General features: G+C 40.5%; 1 long non-coding RNA gene across 1 annotated transcript in view; it reads right to left on the reverse strand.

Moving 5' to 3' along the window:
• Window positions 1–6,144: 6,144 nt before the first annotated feature.
• The window catches only part of LOC121822032 (uncharacterized), a 42,211-nt gene continuing 32,390 nt past the window's right edge, over window positions 6,145–15,965 (reverse strand). Inside the window, exons 2-3 of the long non-coding RNA XR_006062962.2 lie at window positions 11,611–11,689; window positions 6,145–6,259 (exon numbers count right to left, since the gene is read on the reverse strand). This is a non-coding gene — a long non-coding RNA (uncharacterized LOC121822032). The remainder of the gene's footprint in view (window positions 6,260–11,610; window positions 11,690–15,965) is intronic.

Below are 15,965 nucleotides of genomic sequence, written 5' to 3' on the forward strand. Positions count from 1 at the left end.
TTCCATTCAATGTTTTATAAAATTATAGATAGGTTTAAAGGGGAAAATATGCATAATATAAAGAAAATTTTAATGCGTTACAGTATGTTATAGCATACAATATTTTATTCTAACTGCTTCTGGTTGTATTTGTGTGAATTGATTTTAAAAGAATTATTATCAGATATGACCTTTTTTTTTTTTTAGTTCTGTATAGCCCTACCTACTTACCTACCTACCTACCTATGGGTCCTACGCAGTAAGCATTCAGCTAATTAAATTAAAATATTGGGAAAAAAACATCCTGAAAAGCTTTAAAGCAAGGCATTTCAGTTTTCCCTATGAACATGCTACATGGAATCCATATGGCATCAAAAATGCCAAAAGAATGTCACTCCCATCCTAATGACAAGACCCTAAGTAATGCACAGAACAGAGCCCATTTTATAAGCCCTTAGAGATGATGTCCTGTGCCATGTAGGACACAAATGGGTCCAGGCCCTCCCGAGAAGAGATGGAAGAAGGAATTGTTCCACCTTGGAGCAGAAGAGCTGGAGGGCAACCACAAAGTGGCTAAGGACAAAACAACGGAAATTTTAATACATTTCAAAGGTCTGAGTGTGAGTTACTGAGGCAGTTAAAAATAGCTAAGGGTTCCAAAGCTTACATTCACAAACACCGATAGAGAACAGCGCATCTCTCAACTCTCATCTAAGAAACTTCTAATTGCAGTATGTGGTGACTAGCAGATACCCACAACTGACAAGGTAAAAAAAATTAAAAAAAAAAAAAAAAAACAACTGCAGAATTCTCTGCCCTAAATGGAATATACATATGTATATTGCACCCCTCATCTCAAGGCTCAGGCACCATTGCAGAACACGGGTGGAAAGAGCATAAAAATCAGAGGCAGTTAACGACTACAAGGAAACAGTGTCTTACAGACAGTGGGGTAGCTGCACATATGAGCTAACAGCAGTTGCTACAGCATGCACACAAGACCACACAAGTCCAAGGCAGAACAAATCCCAGCTCGGCGATGGGAACTGGGGATGAAATTTCATCCCTGGTCAGGAAGCTTTTGGCAATTGTTAGCTGCTGTGTATGTGTGCATGAGAGAAAGAGAGAGAGAGAGAGAGAGAGAGAGAGAGAGAGAGAGAGAGAGAGAGAGAGAGAGACAGAGAGACAGAGAGACAGAGAGAGACAGAGACAGAGAGACAGAGAGAGAGAGAGACAGAGAGAGAGACTTTCTATAAGAGCATAAGCCAGTGGAAGATACGTCAGTGGAAGACCACACATGCAAGAATATTTGAGCATCTCAAATTCGTCTTGATGGGGTTTAAAGAACAAGAAAAGGACACAATTTGAATAAGTATGGAAGAGGAGGTAGATCTAGAAAGAGTTGGAAGAGATGGCTGGATAGGATTAAATATGTTATACAAAACTCCCAGAGAACTAATAAATTAAAAAATAAATAAAAGAAGGAAAGGTGAGAAAGAAAAATATAAAAGAACTTTAGACTCAGAAGTAAGCCATGCCTCTCTCCAGATGCCCCCTGCCAGATCAGCAGGTCAAGAAGTTGAGGGAAATACCCATGCTGTGATGGTTTAATTTTGATGGTCAATTTGAGATTTGCACTGATCTGTGATGATGTTTCTAGAAAGATTAAGTGAGATTACCCTATCCAAGTAGAGAGCATCCTCCAAGGGTGGCCCACTTGTAGACAAGTCTGAAGGAAAAGGAAAAGTAGTGTTGCTACTTGTCTGTCTTCACTTCTTGCTGGGAAGTCTACGACTGCTCTTGCTGCTCAGCAATAGTCTTTCTGTCCTCCACTGACATCAGACTCCAGCTTCTCTGGCCTTCCAAGGTAGACTGAAGACAAGCAACTCTCCCAGAATCTTCTAGGCTTACAGCAGCACTAAGTTAGAAATGCTTAGATGCCCAGCTCTGTAGACTTAGCAGCTACTGCTCTCTCAGATTCTCCAGAGTGCAGGTAGTCATTGCTGGACTGTCCAACCCCTATTGTATAAGCCAATGAAGTAAATCCCTTTTCACTATGTATAGATTCTAACAATTCTGATCCGCTAAAGAGCCCTGATACACTATACGCACGCAGCGATGGGTGGGTAATTGTTGCTTCTTCGGGGGCAGGAATATACCTGCTGTGGTCCAAATATTTGGGTGCCTCGATGAACCCATATGATGAACTCTTAACCACTAGTTCCCTTCAGGTGTCTCTGCTACTCTCTATTTAAAGCTACAAGAATTAATACACAGCAATAAAGGCCTAATTTTGCTGTGCCTTTTGTAACTTAACATTGCATCAGAATGCACCACTGATTGTTGAAGAGCCACTCAGCAAATCAACAGGACTCCCATTTGCACATTTAGTCATTAATATCTCCCTTTCCTACAGTACTCTGATGACAAAAATTGGAATTTCTGTCAGTGACTCTAAGCTCCTTATTTTAATGATTTTCTGACAAATATATATGTGCACATATATATATATACATATATATATGTATATATATATATATATATATATATATATATATGGCACACATTCTCTAAGTTACTTTCAACCATCTCAGTGCTCTTTCCTCAATTCAGATGTCACTCTGTAATGATATGATGAAGAGCATCCTTCAGAACATGGGACAGGCGCGAGGATCCACATCTATAGCTAGTGTCTGCATCATATTCAGTATTTCACTAGTTAATTATTCCTCCTATACATGCTTCTGCAACTTGTTTATCTCCCTTCACTGTATTTTGGGGAGATGCTCATTTATCTTCATATTTACCTTCCGTAAATCACATCATGTGTCTAAGTAGCTAAAAATGTCTAGCCAACTATTCATTGTAGCTGATCCCTCTGTTATATTTGCCACACAGTCGATGGATATAAAATTCTCAGCAAATGTTCATTGAAGTTCATATTTCTAAGAGTAAAAGGTTAAAAAAAGTGAAAGCATAAATTAAATCAAAACAGACAAATAATCCTTCTGAAGGTAAAGAAGGAAGAGGAAATGTGAAGTTTAGAAGAAAATATGACTTCCATGAATACATTCTGTCTTATACTTTATAGTCTGACTTGGTAAGAACATAAATATGTTTAACACATTAAAATGTGGAGTTAAGAAATCAACCAACTAAGTACCAAATTGTTTGTATGACCAGATGGGTATTTTAATTCAATAATACTGACTATATCTTGAGGAAGGAATGACTTTTGGTAGTTTTGTCGAAAGTGATTTGAGTTTGTATTGTGATAGTTTACAGATAAAACAATGGGAAAATGACTTTAAAATGGGTTCACTTTGGAGTAAAATCAAAGTCCCTGCAAACATTTTATTTGGGGAATGAAGTACAAGGAGAGCAAGAATAAAGGGATGCAGAGGTGTAATTTGAAGGTAAAGAAGATCAGTGCATGAGAGATTTTGCAAAGCTGACCAGGACTTCAGAACATCTTGTTTCCCTGGCTTTGCAGGGCATTTGGAGGAAAGCATCAAGAAGTTATTAGTGGCTGGGCAGTGGTGGCACACTCCTTTAATCCCAGCACTCAGGAGGCAGAACCAGGCAGATCTCTGTGAGTTCGAGGCCAGCCTGGGCTACCAAGTGAGTTCCAGGAAAGGCTCAAAGCTACACAGAGAAACCCTGTCTCAAAAAGCACCCCCCCAAAAGAAAGAAGTTATTTGTGAAGTAGAAGAGGGAGTCAGATTTGTTCCCCATCTTTCATTGATCAAAATTACTCATGGGAACTAACCAGTCCTCCCTTAATCCAGATTAGTAGATCCTACAGAATCTGTTATGATTTGGCCACTATGGGAAGCCCTGGGACAGGAAGGTAGAGAAACAAAGACTGGGACAGACAAAACATCCACAGGAGATCCCTTTATATAAGAGAACACACTCATGCAGCTCAGTATGGGGCTGTAGGCTGTCAGTATCAGTGAGAGCATCACAGAGCTGCTCTCAGAACCACAGCAAGAGTTGAAATAGTTCATAGCACCACTCCAGGCAAAGATCAAGGGAAATGAACTTCAGTGCCACAAGTCCACACACCAGAACCAATGCAGTTATTCTGATGCCAGTCAACTCTACAGTTCTCAGCCAAAGAAAGAAAAGATACTGATGAAATCAAAGATGATGAATGAATTGCTATGGTTTATAAGTTCTCTCCCTCTCCCTTCCTCTCCCTCTTCCTTTCCCTGTCTCTCCCTCTCTCTAGATTATTTTGAAGCAGGGTTTCTCTGTGTAGCCAAGACTGTTCTGAAACTTGCTCTCTACACCAGGCTGGTCTTGAACTCAGAGATCTGCCTGCCTCTGCCACCCAAATGCTGGGATTAAAGGCATTTGCCACCACACACTGATTATTGTCCTCTTTTAAGTATACCCATATCCGGGTGAGGAACACACATGGATTGCCCCAGAAAGGAGAAAGGGTTAAGATCTCCTGGGCAAACTGAGAGGGGGAAATAGAGGGGAGGGAGGGGAGGGAGGAATGGGAGGTGGGAACATGGGAGAGAGATAGGGAGGAAGAGCAATGAAAGAGTTATCTTGACAGAGTCTACCATTAAGGGGATGGGGAGAAATCTGCAGCTACAGAAAACCCCAGAAACTCACAAAATTGTCCCCAGCTAAGACTTATAGCAATGGTGGAGAGGGTGCTTGAATTAGCCTTCCCCTACACTCAGATTGGTACCTGCCCTAATTGTCATCATAGAACCTACATCCAGTGACTGATGGAAGCAGATGCAGAGACCCACAGCCAAGCACTTGGCCAACTTCCTGGAATTCAGTTGAAGAGAGAGAGGAAGGGGGGGTCAGAGAATCATCATGAGAAGAACTGCAGAAATGGCTGACCCAAGCTAATGGGAGCTCATGTACTCTGGACTGGACTGACAGCTGGGGAGCCTGCATAGGACCGAACTAAGCCCTCTGAATATGGGTGCAAGTTGTGTGGCTTGATGTGTTTGTGGGTCCTCTAACAATGGGATCAGGACTTACCCCGGGAACACAAACTGGCTTTTTAGACCCCATTCCCTATGGTGCAATGCCTTACTCAGCCTTGATACAGGAGAGAGGGGCTAGGTCAAGCCCCAATATGGTATAATAGCCTGTGTGAACTTCCCAAGAAAGGCCTTATTCTCTATGAGGAGGGCATGGGGTGGGATAGTGGTAGGTAGAGGGGGGGAATGGATGAAGAGGAGGGAGGAGGAACGGGTTGGTATGAAAAAGGAAAGAAAATCTTTTTTTAATAAAAAAATTACTAAATAAATAAATAAACCCATATCCTGCTTGTCTATTGATGAACCTGGAGCAACCACAGCTCATTTATTAAGACTACTTAGTGCTCAGATTCATTCTGCAAATGCCGTTCAGGAAAAAAAAAAAAGTAAATCAATAAATGTTGGTTCCTTTAATTAGCAAATGGTTCCAAGAGTGTGATATGAAAAGCATAAAAGGTGAGATTGGGGGATTTTACGGAAAATGATATTAAAGACTTTTTTTGAAATTAAGTATTGTTTCATGAGGACAAATAATCCACCTTAGAGCAGCTTCTTCTAGCCAGTGATGGTTCAGCCCACGCATATAAAAGAAAAATATCTACAATAAACTGGAGCCATCAAATAAAAACTTACGAATTAATCGATATACAGAAAGTAAAATTAAAATCCCCAACGGCTGTATTTGGAAATTGCTGGCCTTTGATCAGGAGTCAACAACATCCCCTGCTTTTACTAATTAACTACTCTTTAATAATCAATCAGTTAATGAAGGTAAGATCTGAGTATGCAAGAAAATCTCCTGAAAATGCTGGAGGAGGGGAGACAACACTGGAAACCTGACCCTTTTTCCACCGCGAATGAGCTGATGAATCTTGATTCAGACATTTCCTAATAATACAATTCTGGGGGAAATTTTGGCAATAAACTTCATGATACATGGAACAGTTTTCCAACAATGGCCCCAGTAACAGGGTAACATGACAAGAGGCACCCACTGCCTCATTGATCTGATGCAAAAGAAAACCTAGAAATCTAGAGATGTCTGTACTCCCATGCTCACTGCAGCACTCCCCACAGTAGACAAGCAATGGGATCAGCTTGGGTGTCTGTCAACACAGAGATGAATAAGGTGATACATACTTACTGGAGCTCTATTTCACCACAAAGGAGAAAGAAATGTAATTCTCTGCAGGAAACACAGGTATGACGAGTTCATCGTAGTTAGCTGTTGCGTAGTTATTTCATCTCAATTGACATATTCCATCCTAGAGAGAGACTCACGAAGAGTAAGGAAGTAAACAAAACTTACAAGACTCGGGAAGTCCATTTTCAAGTTTTAGGAAACTCCTGAAAGCTATAAGATGTACAAGGCCCTTCCCCCAAAGATTATATAAGCAATAACAATTGCTGGAGAAAGAAAATTTGTTAACTAGGTGAGCTGTCCTTAGGTCATGCAGGGATCCAGGGACAGCTTTCATGAGTCCTCATGCATGATGAATTGGGATCAACATTTTTCTTGGAGCTTTTGAGTGACCCTTGACCCTACCCCTTACTGATACACTTGTCTGTAATGCTAATAAATTTACTAGTTCACTTAGCTCAGTGATTCTCAACCTTCCTAATGCTACAACTCTTTAATACAATTCCTTACATTATGGTGACCTCCAACCATAAAATTATTTTTTGTTGCTACTTCATAACAGTAATTTCACAACTGTTATGAATCATAATATAAAGATATGTTTTCTGATGATCTTAGGCAACCCCTGTAGAGAATTGTTCGGCCCCCAAAGGAGTCCTTGACCCACAGGTTGAGAAATACTGACCTAGCTAGGCTCAGGTGGCATGATTTCTTTGGTTTGTTGTTGGTGAAGAAAATAGCCCTCCCCCACCACCATCCACACACTACCAGGCTTCCCTCCTGAACCCTTGATTGGGCACAAACCACACACAAACACCTGTTTTCACAGAGAGATCCTTTTTTAAGTGAGGAAGAAAAATTAAAGCGACTGCCTTCTGACTCAGGCAGAAAAACAGTAGCAAATGACCTTACAGGTATAATTTTTAAGAAGAGAAAAAGGGTATTCACCAATCTGATTACCAGGGTAGGCCAGTTCAGGCACCCTCTCCACTATTGCTAGTAGTCTAATCTGGGGTCATCCTTGTGGATTCCTGGGAATTGGTGAATACCCTGTCATCATAGAGCCTTCTTCCAATAACTGATCGAAGCAGATGTAGAGATCCACAGCCAAGCACCAGGCTGAGCTCTGGGAGTCCAGTCGAAGAGAGGGAAGAGGGGTTATAATGAGTAAGGGGGGGTTCAAGATCATAATGGGGAATTCTACAGAGACAATTGAACCAAGCTCATAGGAACTCACGAACTTTAGACCGACAGCTGAGGAATCTGCATGGGACCGGACTAGATCCTCTGTATACGGGAGACAGTTGTGTAGTTGGGCCTGTTTGAGGGGCCCCTGGCAGTGTGATCAGGATCTATCCCTGGTGCATGAGCTGGCTTTCTAAATCCCATTACCTATGATCAGGCACCTTGATTACCCTTGAGACTTGAGACTGGGGTGGAGAGTTTGGAGGGTAGGGGGGTGGGGGGTATGGGAAGTGGTGGGGATGGGGAGAGGGAAGGAATGTGGGGGCGGGGAGCTTGGTCCTGCCTCAACTATACCAGGCTTTGTTGTGCCCCCATGGGAGAACCTACCCTTTTGGAGGAGGGGAGGAGGGGTGAGGGGGTTAGTCAAGGGTAGGGGGAACAGGAGGAGGTATGAGGGGGGATCTGGGTTGGTATGTAAAATGAATTTAAAAAATTTTAATAAAAAGAAAAGAAAAAAGGGACGGTTTGTGTTAGAATGGGCTAGGATGCAGTGGTATGTTTTGATTAGGCATGTTAACTATGTGAACCAAAGGGGACTTTTGATTCCTGGACTTTAATACCTTGATAGCTGGACCTTGGTAGTCAGCTTCAGGAGGAGGAAGTAGCCAAAACAGGGGAATAGACCTTGGTTCCTAGCTTTTGGAATGTAATTGAACGGTTTTTGGCAAGGCAAAGGGAATGGGGAGAAAGCAGGGCCTGCAAGAGCCATGCTGGACATGTTCGAGCTGGCCGGAGTCCCTTCAGCTGGTTCCTTCCCTAGATGATTCTTCATGTGTATTAGTCTAGAGTCACAGAACTTAAGGAATGAATCTCTCTTTCTCTCTCTCCCTCTCTCTCTCTCTCTCTCTCTCTCTCTCTCTCTCTCTCTCTCTCTCTCTCTCCCCTCTCTCTCTAAATATAAACAAAGGAAATTTATTGGAATGATGTACAGTCCAGCTAATCCAACAAAGGCTAGCTGTTAGCAGAAATCAAAGAATGTAGTAGTTGTGGAGTCCCACAAGGCTGGATGTCTCAGTTGGTCATCTGTATATGGTGGAGTCCTACAGAAGTAAGCTCCAGCCAGACGATGGTGGTGCACGCCTTCAATCCCAGCACTTGGGAGGCAGAGGCAGGCAGATCTTTGTGAGTTCGAGGCCAGCCTGGTCCAGGAAAGGCGCAAAGCTACACAGAGAAACCCTGTCTCAAAAAAGAAAAAAAAGAAAGAAAGAAAGAAAGAAAGAAAGAAAGAAAGAAAGAAAGAAAGAAAGAAAGAAAGAAAGAAAGAAGAAAGAAAGAAAGAAAGAAAGAAAGAAAGAAAGAAAGAAAGAAAGAAAGAAAGAAAGAAAGAAAGAAAAAGTAAGCTCCATTGCCAGTGAAAGAATAGATGTGCTAGCAAGGAAAGGGCAAACCAACAATAAACAAGAACTTCCTTCTTCTGTGTCCTTATTCCAGCAGAAAGTGTGGCCCAGATTAAAGGTGTGTCTTCCTGCCCCAAGATCTGGATTAAAAGTATGCGTCCCAAAGGTCCAAACTAGAAGTGGATTCACCCACTTCAAACCAAGCCAAAAATCTCTCACAAGTGTGCCCTCCATTTCTGGATTGTAGTTCATTTCAGTTATAGTCAAGTTGACAACCAAGAATAGCCATCACATCATGTCTTTCCAGGAGAAGCCATCCATCACAATCAAATGAGCCAGGCAGACTCAGAAAGACAAGTATTACTATTTCTATCATTCATTTGTGGATCCTAAGATTTTTTTGTAGATACAAAAAACTTATCTGGGGGGAGAAAAGTGGCTACTTGGGGAGAGAGTTAAGTGAGATTTATTGGGGGTGTTCTTAGTGCTTGTTTGTTTATTAATGTGATAAATATTCTGACAAAATCGTCTTAAGGAAAAAGGGTTATTTTGGCTTCATTTAAGAGAAATACAGTCCACCATGGTGGAGAATGTCAGTAAGCAGGGCAGACACAGTGATAGGAGATGGAATACTTGCTGCTGGTCACATTGAATCCAGCATACCACAGAGAAAACTGCACATGCATGTTGGTTCACAGTACTCAAGTAATGGAGTCAACCAAGGTGACTCAACAGTAGATGGGTAGATGAACAGCAAGTGATCTATCCACACTAGGAATTTTTTATTCAGCAACAAAGAAGAGTAAAACTGCATCATTTGCTGGAAAATAGATTCAACTTGAGGTCATTCTGTTAAGCAAATTAAGCCAGACTCAGAAAAGCAATTACCAAACGTTTTTTCGCTCATTTGTAAACTCTAGATTTCATATAGGTACATAAAGTCACACAAGCACACATGTGCACACACACCATGTACTATGCACAGACACATAGATGAGAAAGCAGGAGTCTGACAGAAGGATGATTAGTAGCAAAGAAAAAAAGGGGAAAGAAGAAAAGAAAGCTGAAAGTATAGGAGATCAGCGTGATCAAAGCACATAACACATTTGAAAGTAGTGTCACTATAAATTCTAGCATTATGCTCAATGCATAGATAACAATGCATTTTTTAAATATACGGAAACAATGAAATGTGTACATGTCACCAGGAAGATGTAAATGGACAAATTCAGAATCTCAGTCAAACTGTGACTCTTCAACAAATAAATAACATTCATAAATAAGAAAGATGAGAGAGCTCTTGTCAAATGCTAAAGAAGATTTCAAAGATTAATTAAGCAGAAGCACTATATGAATCTTGATTAGATCTTGATTCAAATAAACAAGTATTAGAAGATACTTTGAGATGAAAAAATTGTTATAAACTGTGAATTAAAAGATAATCAAAAGAACAAATATTCTTATTAGTCCTACAGTTCTATTTATTAACATCTATATCTAGAAAGGGTTATGCTTTGTAGCCCAGGCTAGATTTAAACTTGGGGTAAACCTGTGTCAACTTCCAAAATGCTAGAATACAGGCATGTCTTAAACTATTTTTAATTAGTTAGACATAATAATTTAATAAAGTTATGTAATTTTAAAAGATACTTCTGTGGGAGAAAAGTACTTAATTGTATAGTATGCAAAACAACACCAGAGATTTATCTTAAAATATACCACAAATTTTAAATAAAGATAAAGCAGGTGAGATAAGATTGACAAAAATGCCCATGACTGTTTAGACTAAAGGTCACTTATTATTTTATCTTTGCAGGTTTTATAAATAATAACATGCAAGTATATATTTAGGTTAATTTATAATGCAAGTCTCTTGAACCTCAGATTACATAACTCTATAATCTGAGATCATAAACTATCTATATTGAAGTAGGATGTGAACTTGCAGCAGAGAACGCTTTCTTGTGGATCTTGCATACATCTCCAAGGAAACCACAAGGCAATCCTAACATCCACTGTCCTCTTCATTAAGGTTTTGTACCCTAGCATGTAGGTTCCATTCCTTTGCCAGCTTTGGTCATGCAAACCACCTTTACTCTCTCCTCAACAGGAAGTGAGGTTGACATGGGCACAGCAAATGTCTGTGGCCCACAGCAGCATGCTGAGGTTTCACTCTGGCATTGCACTGCTCCAGAGAACTGTCAGCTCACATCTGGGAAGCAGGAGGAACCTGAACAGCTGTCTGTCTTCATGCAAATGCAGCATTAAATTTCACTGCCCAGGGGGATTCTGAAACACCACCATGAGCTGGGATACTGAATAAAAAATGTTTTTTTTGTTACTGGAGTCTATGAAAGCCTATGCAAGTGAGAAGGGATACTGGTAAGTTTACAAACTGAGGTGAACCAAGACAAATGCCTTTAAAGCTGTACTTAATAAAGGTAGTGAATTAAGGCTTCTACATTTGATCATCTGTAGTTATTCCAGGGGACAGAAAATGAAGGTAGAAGATGGCTTCTACTGAGCTAGTATGAAACAAAATTCAAATAGATTCTTCATTTCAGTTCTCTTCATAGCCTACATAAATCCACAACTTCACTAGCAGTTAAAATTACTTGGTGGTGTATGTATTTCCCTGTAATTGAACTAGAATAGTGAATTTACGCATTTCAAAATCTCAAATCTCTTAGGCAACAAATGCACTACGTCTTTTATTCTGTTTCTCCTAGACAGAATCAAGGATTGCTGAATATTGACTGATTATGCTAAGAATACATAAATGTGACTTCCATAACTTCACTGCTTTTATTTTTTTAATGTATATAAAACATGTTTGCTAAAAAACAATATAAATTACTGTCAGTAACAACACAGCTAAGAACTACGTGCTCACCAAGAGTAACGTCCTTGCCTGAAATGTCCTGTTGGTCTCCTGTGTCATCCTTGCCCCAGTTGTGGACAGTGCACAAGATCTGCATACACAGAAAGACAAGGAAGCGGGAGAGGGGTTGTTTGGGAGAAGGAAGGGGTGACAGAAGAAGTCAGGGAGATAAGAGATAACAATCGGTGTCAGATGATCACAACACAGGGCACGTGTATGAGAAAATGACCAGAAACTGAAATTAATACATGTCTTTTTTTAAAAGTGGGTTGTAGAACCCACTTTGCCAAGTAATCGAATAATCACATCTCACAGAGTCAAGGATTACACACACGTGCCAATTTTTATTACTATTCTAACAGTGAGAGACGAAAAAAAAAAAAAATAAGGGGCTCACTGTTGTTCAGGTTGTTCTTACTGAGCGCCGGCAATGTCGCATTTTCTCTTTCCAAGCATTGTAACTGGGAAGGAAAGCTTGGGTTCGCTGGCTTTGGAACATAGAAGTGTTTGAAGAAGGAATCAGGTTCCAGCAGGAAAAGAAGGAACTCGCGCTATTAGTTCACTAGGACAAAATTAATACGTGAAACTAATTCCGTAGCCATGTGGAGCGCTGAGCAAGCAGAGGAGGCAAGCCAGCCCAGAGCAGAGCAGCTGCAGATAGCTGCTTTGTCCTGAGCCTGGAGGGACCGAGGAAGGAGACAGTGCTGAGTCCAAACAGCGTCCAGGAGAGATCAGATCGCACTCACAGAGTAGGAGCTGCCCAGCAGGTGGTAACTATTGACAGGAGTCAGCTGCTGCTTTGGAAGCATTCGGAGTAGAAATAATATGGCAGGTAGGAGTAAGCTTGCTCTCTCCCTCCATAATTTTCAACCAGAACACCTTCTTTGCCCAACATAACACAAGTTACTTGACAAAGGAGGTTGAGGTTGCAATATGCACATTTTTTTTTTTTTTTTTTTTTTTGCAGAGTAGTTTCCTACGATACAGAGCAAACAAGGGAAGTGTAGGAAATGGTACTGAGAGTGTTGAGCAGATAGCAGGTAGACACACAGTCAAACCCAAGGCCCTTAATCTTTTTTTTTTTAATTGTGGCTGACATCTTGCCCAATGAAGAGTGGGGTTTTAATAACCATTAGTGAAATTGCACTGCTTAGCTGGGCACATTCAATTGTGTCATTGTAATCGATCACAGTGTTCTAGCCACTGGAAACATGTGATCTGAAGAGATGCTGCTGCTGCTGCTGCCTTCTGGGGCTGAAAACTCAAATGCGTTTTCCAAGGTCTTCAATAAACTATTGCATGAATACTAACCAAAAATGCCCTGTGCTGACAGCCCAGGGCAACATCCCTCCACCACATCTTGTTGATCCTTCTTGATGTGAGAGTGAATTTTCTGCCTTGGGATATCAACAGTAAAATCCCAGCATTTCTCCAGGACCTTAAAGTTAACAACCCCCGGACAAAGTTGCACTAGCTTTGAAAGTTGTTTGTCATTTTTCGGGATGTCTTTTTTTTTTCAAAGAAGAAAATAGATTATTAGAAGTGTATTCCAATCCAGACCTGCATGAAGGAAAGCTATATATAAATGAAAAAACACTTGAAGTGAAAATTTAATTCCCTTGAAAAGCACTGTTTCTGGGTGGCACACTAAAAAAATATGCTTATGCTTCCTTGTGTCCAAGACGCCCCTAAAGCAAATGTAATAGTTCACTTATAAAATATAAAGAATGAAGAAATTAGCCACTCAGCAGGTATAAAAAGAGATAAAGAAAAAATATCTGCCACTCTAAACCATAATATAAGGAGAAACTAGGATGTAGGGAGATATCAAAAAAGACAAGACAACTTTGCTGCAGATCTCAGACAAAACCTACAGTTAAATAACCTAAGATGTCACCAACAATCTCTGGGTGGTAAATACTATGGTTTGGCTCACTCCACAGCTATGCCAACACAGTTTTCCTTTATTATTCTCTAACTTAGGGGACAGAGGCAAAGTACTCAACTCCTCATCTCTCAGAAGAAACATAAAGCAGACCATAAGGGAATAAGAATATCTGTCAGTGAGTTCTGCCAGTAAGATTGGGACATCTGAAAGTACAGTGACTTATTTTGGTAGTTGGAAAGGAGATAAGATCGTTGTCTGAGGCGCCTGCCATGCATGTGGTTACTTCTCTGCTCTGGATGCAAAGATAAGACCTATCAGAGGGCAGAGGGAAGGGGCCTGCCTGCCTGCGAAGGGCCCCGATAGGCTCAGAAGCCTCGCTAACAGAACGCTTTTGCTTATTAACCTCCACCCACTGTTCAACCCAGCAAGTCAGCCACACAGAGACCTGGGCTGGCACTGAGGTGTGGCATCCTAGAAGAGAGCCTTTAGTTCCATGTCCCACTTATCTTTGGTCTTGCAAAACAGTGCCTGGCTGTCTGTAAGCCAATATGTACAGAATTCAAAAATAGTCTACCAAATACATGTCTAGGTGCACATACTAAACCATATATATATATATATATATATATATATATGTATATGTATAGTGGCACATTCTGAAAAAAATCATCCCTGTTCAATTTCATCATCAGCTAAGTGACATAATATATTGGGGTTGTCACTTGTGCAGTCTTCACTGACTGATACCATTGTTTAGTGTATGACTATATTTAAGACACTTAATTGCATTTAATTTACATATATAAGCATATGTTACATATGATACCTATAACTATATGTGTCCTTATATATTATTAATTGAATATCCTTTATCTGAACTGCTTGGAAACACAACAGTTTCAGATGGAGGATATTTTTCCAGATTTTGAATATTGATATTTCCACCATGAAGTATCTTGGGTATATGACCTGAATCTAAAGACAAGTTCTCATGCATTCTTCTACATATAACCCACAGGTAATTTTATACAATATTTTTAGTGCAGTTGTGTTTTGCCTGTGACCTGTCACATGAGGACAGATGTAGTGTCATTTCAGTGGCAGGTGTGGTGGCATATGCTTGTAATCCCAGATCTTAGGACACTGAGGCAGGAGAATTGTAACAACTTTGAGGCCAGCTAGGTCTTCATCATGAGTTCTAGGACAACCAGGGTTGCAGATTGAGAGTCTGCCCCGAAAGAGAAGAAGAAGAAGAAGAAGAAGAAGAAGAAGAAGAAGAAGAAGAAGAAGAAGAAGAAGAAGAAGAAGAAGAAGAAAGTTCATGCTACTAGAGCTTTTGAGATTTCAAATTCTCTCTCTCTCTCTCTCTCTCTCTCTCTCTCTCTCTCTCTCTCTCTCTCTCTCTCTCTCTCTCTCTCTCGTAAAAGTCTTAAAATTCCAGCACAGGTCATGGAAAAGCTAATGATCCTTAGCCCTAGCTAAGGCACTATTGGCAACTGATGGCTGCTGGAAGTGGGAGAATCCTTTTTCTTCATATGCAGTCCCTGAAAGGCTGCTCATGCTCCAACGCTTGGTCCTTTGCCATGAACACAGTGGCAGCACCAAGTAGACACAGTAGTTTTTTTTTTTTTTAAGAGTACACAAAGTTGGAAGGAAAAAGTACTGAGAGGGGATCAGGAGAAGATGAGAGGCAGGGGTTGGGTAGATTTAATCAAAACAATTTCATAACTGAAATTCTTAAGCAATAAATTAAAAAAAACATAGACTCTATAGACAAAGTTTCAGTCTCAGATCCTCACTTGACAATAACAATGATTTAAAACTACTAGCAAGTGCCACCTGACTAAGCTCTTAGCCTCTACATCCCGAGCTTCACCTTCGTGCTTCCTAGTATAACAAGTGTGACAACTTCTAGGACAGAAACAAAATGGCAATAGCCTGGGGAAGGGAATGGGAGAATCGGTGAGAAACACAGAGGACTAAGCTGAAGATCCTCCCTCCAACTGAGAAGACCACTCTGCTACTCTTGAGATACATTACATATCATCACCCTTCCACTCCCAGGTGGGGCAACAACATTGGAGAGGCAGAAATGAAAGCAGCTGGATGGAAGGCGAGGCTATATTCATTGTACCTGGTGAAATTTCAAGTGCCAGTAAACCAGGATACTTTGAAGTTAGCAGCCAACCAAACATGTTTCCTGAAAAATAAGGAGTCCCATCCCCAGTGAACAAAAATAGGAAAGATTGAAAGTTGCTACCACTGGCTAGAGGATGAAGTAGAGAAAGGTAGAGTATAAAATTGTGGCTTTTCCTCACTAACCCCTCCTAACTCATTGGTTATTTTCTCTGAATATTAGTTGATGAAGTGTGGTAAACAATTAAACTGGCATTTTAATATATACTGTGGTGATATAGTATGGGTTCTACTTTTTGCTATAATTATTTTCTTTCTAACCTTGAAAAAGTATCTTTAAATG

This window comes from Peromyscus maniculatus, chromosome 13, assembly GCF_049852395.1.
Source record: "Peromyscus maniculatus bairdii isolate BWxNUB_F1_BW_parent chromosome 13, HU_Pman_BW_mat_3.1, whole genome shotgun sequence".
Classification (NCBI taxonomy): Eukaryota; Metazoa; Chordata; class Mammalia; order Rodentia; family Cricetidae; genus Peromyscus; species Peromyscus maniculatus.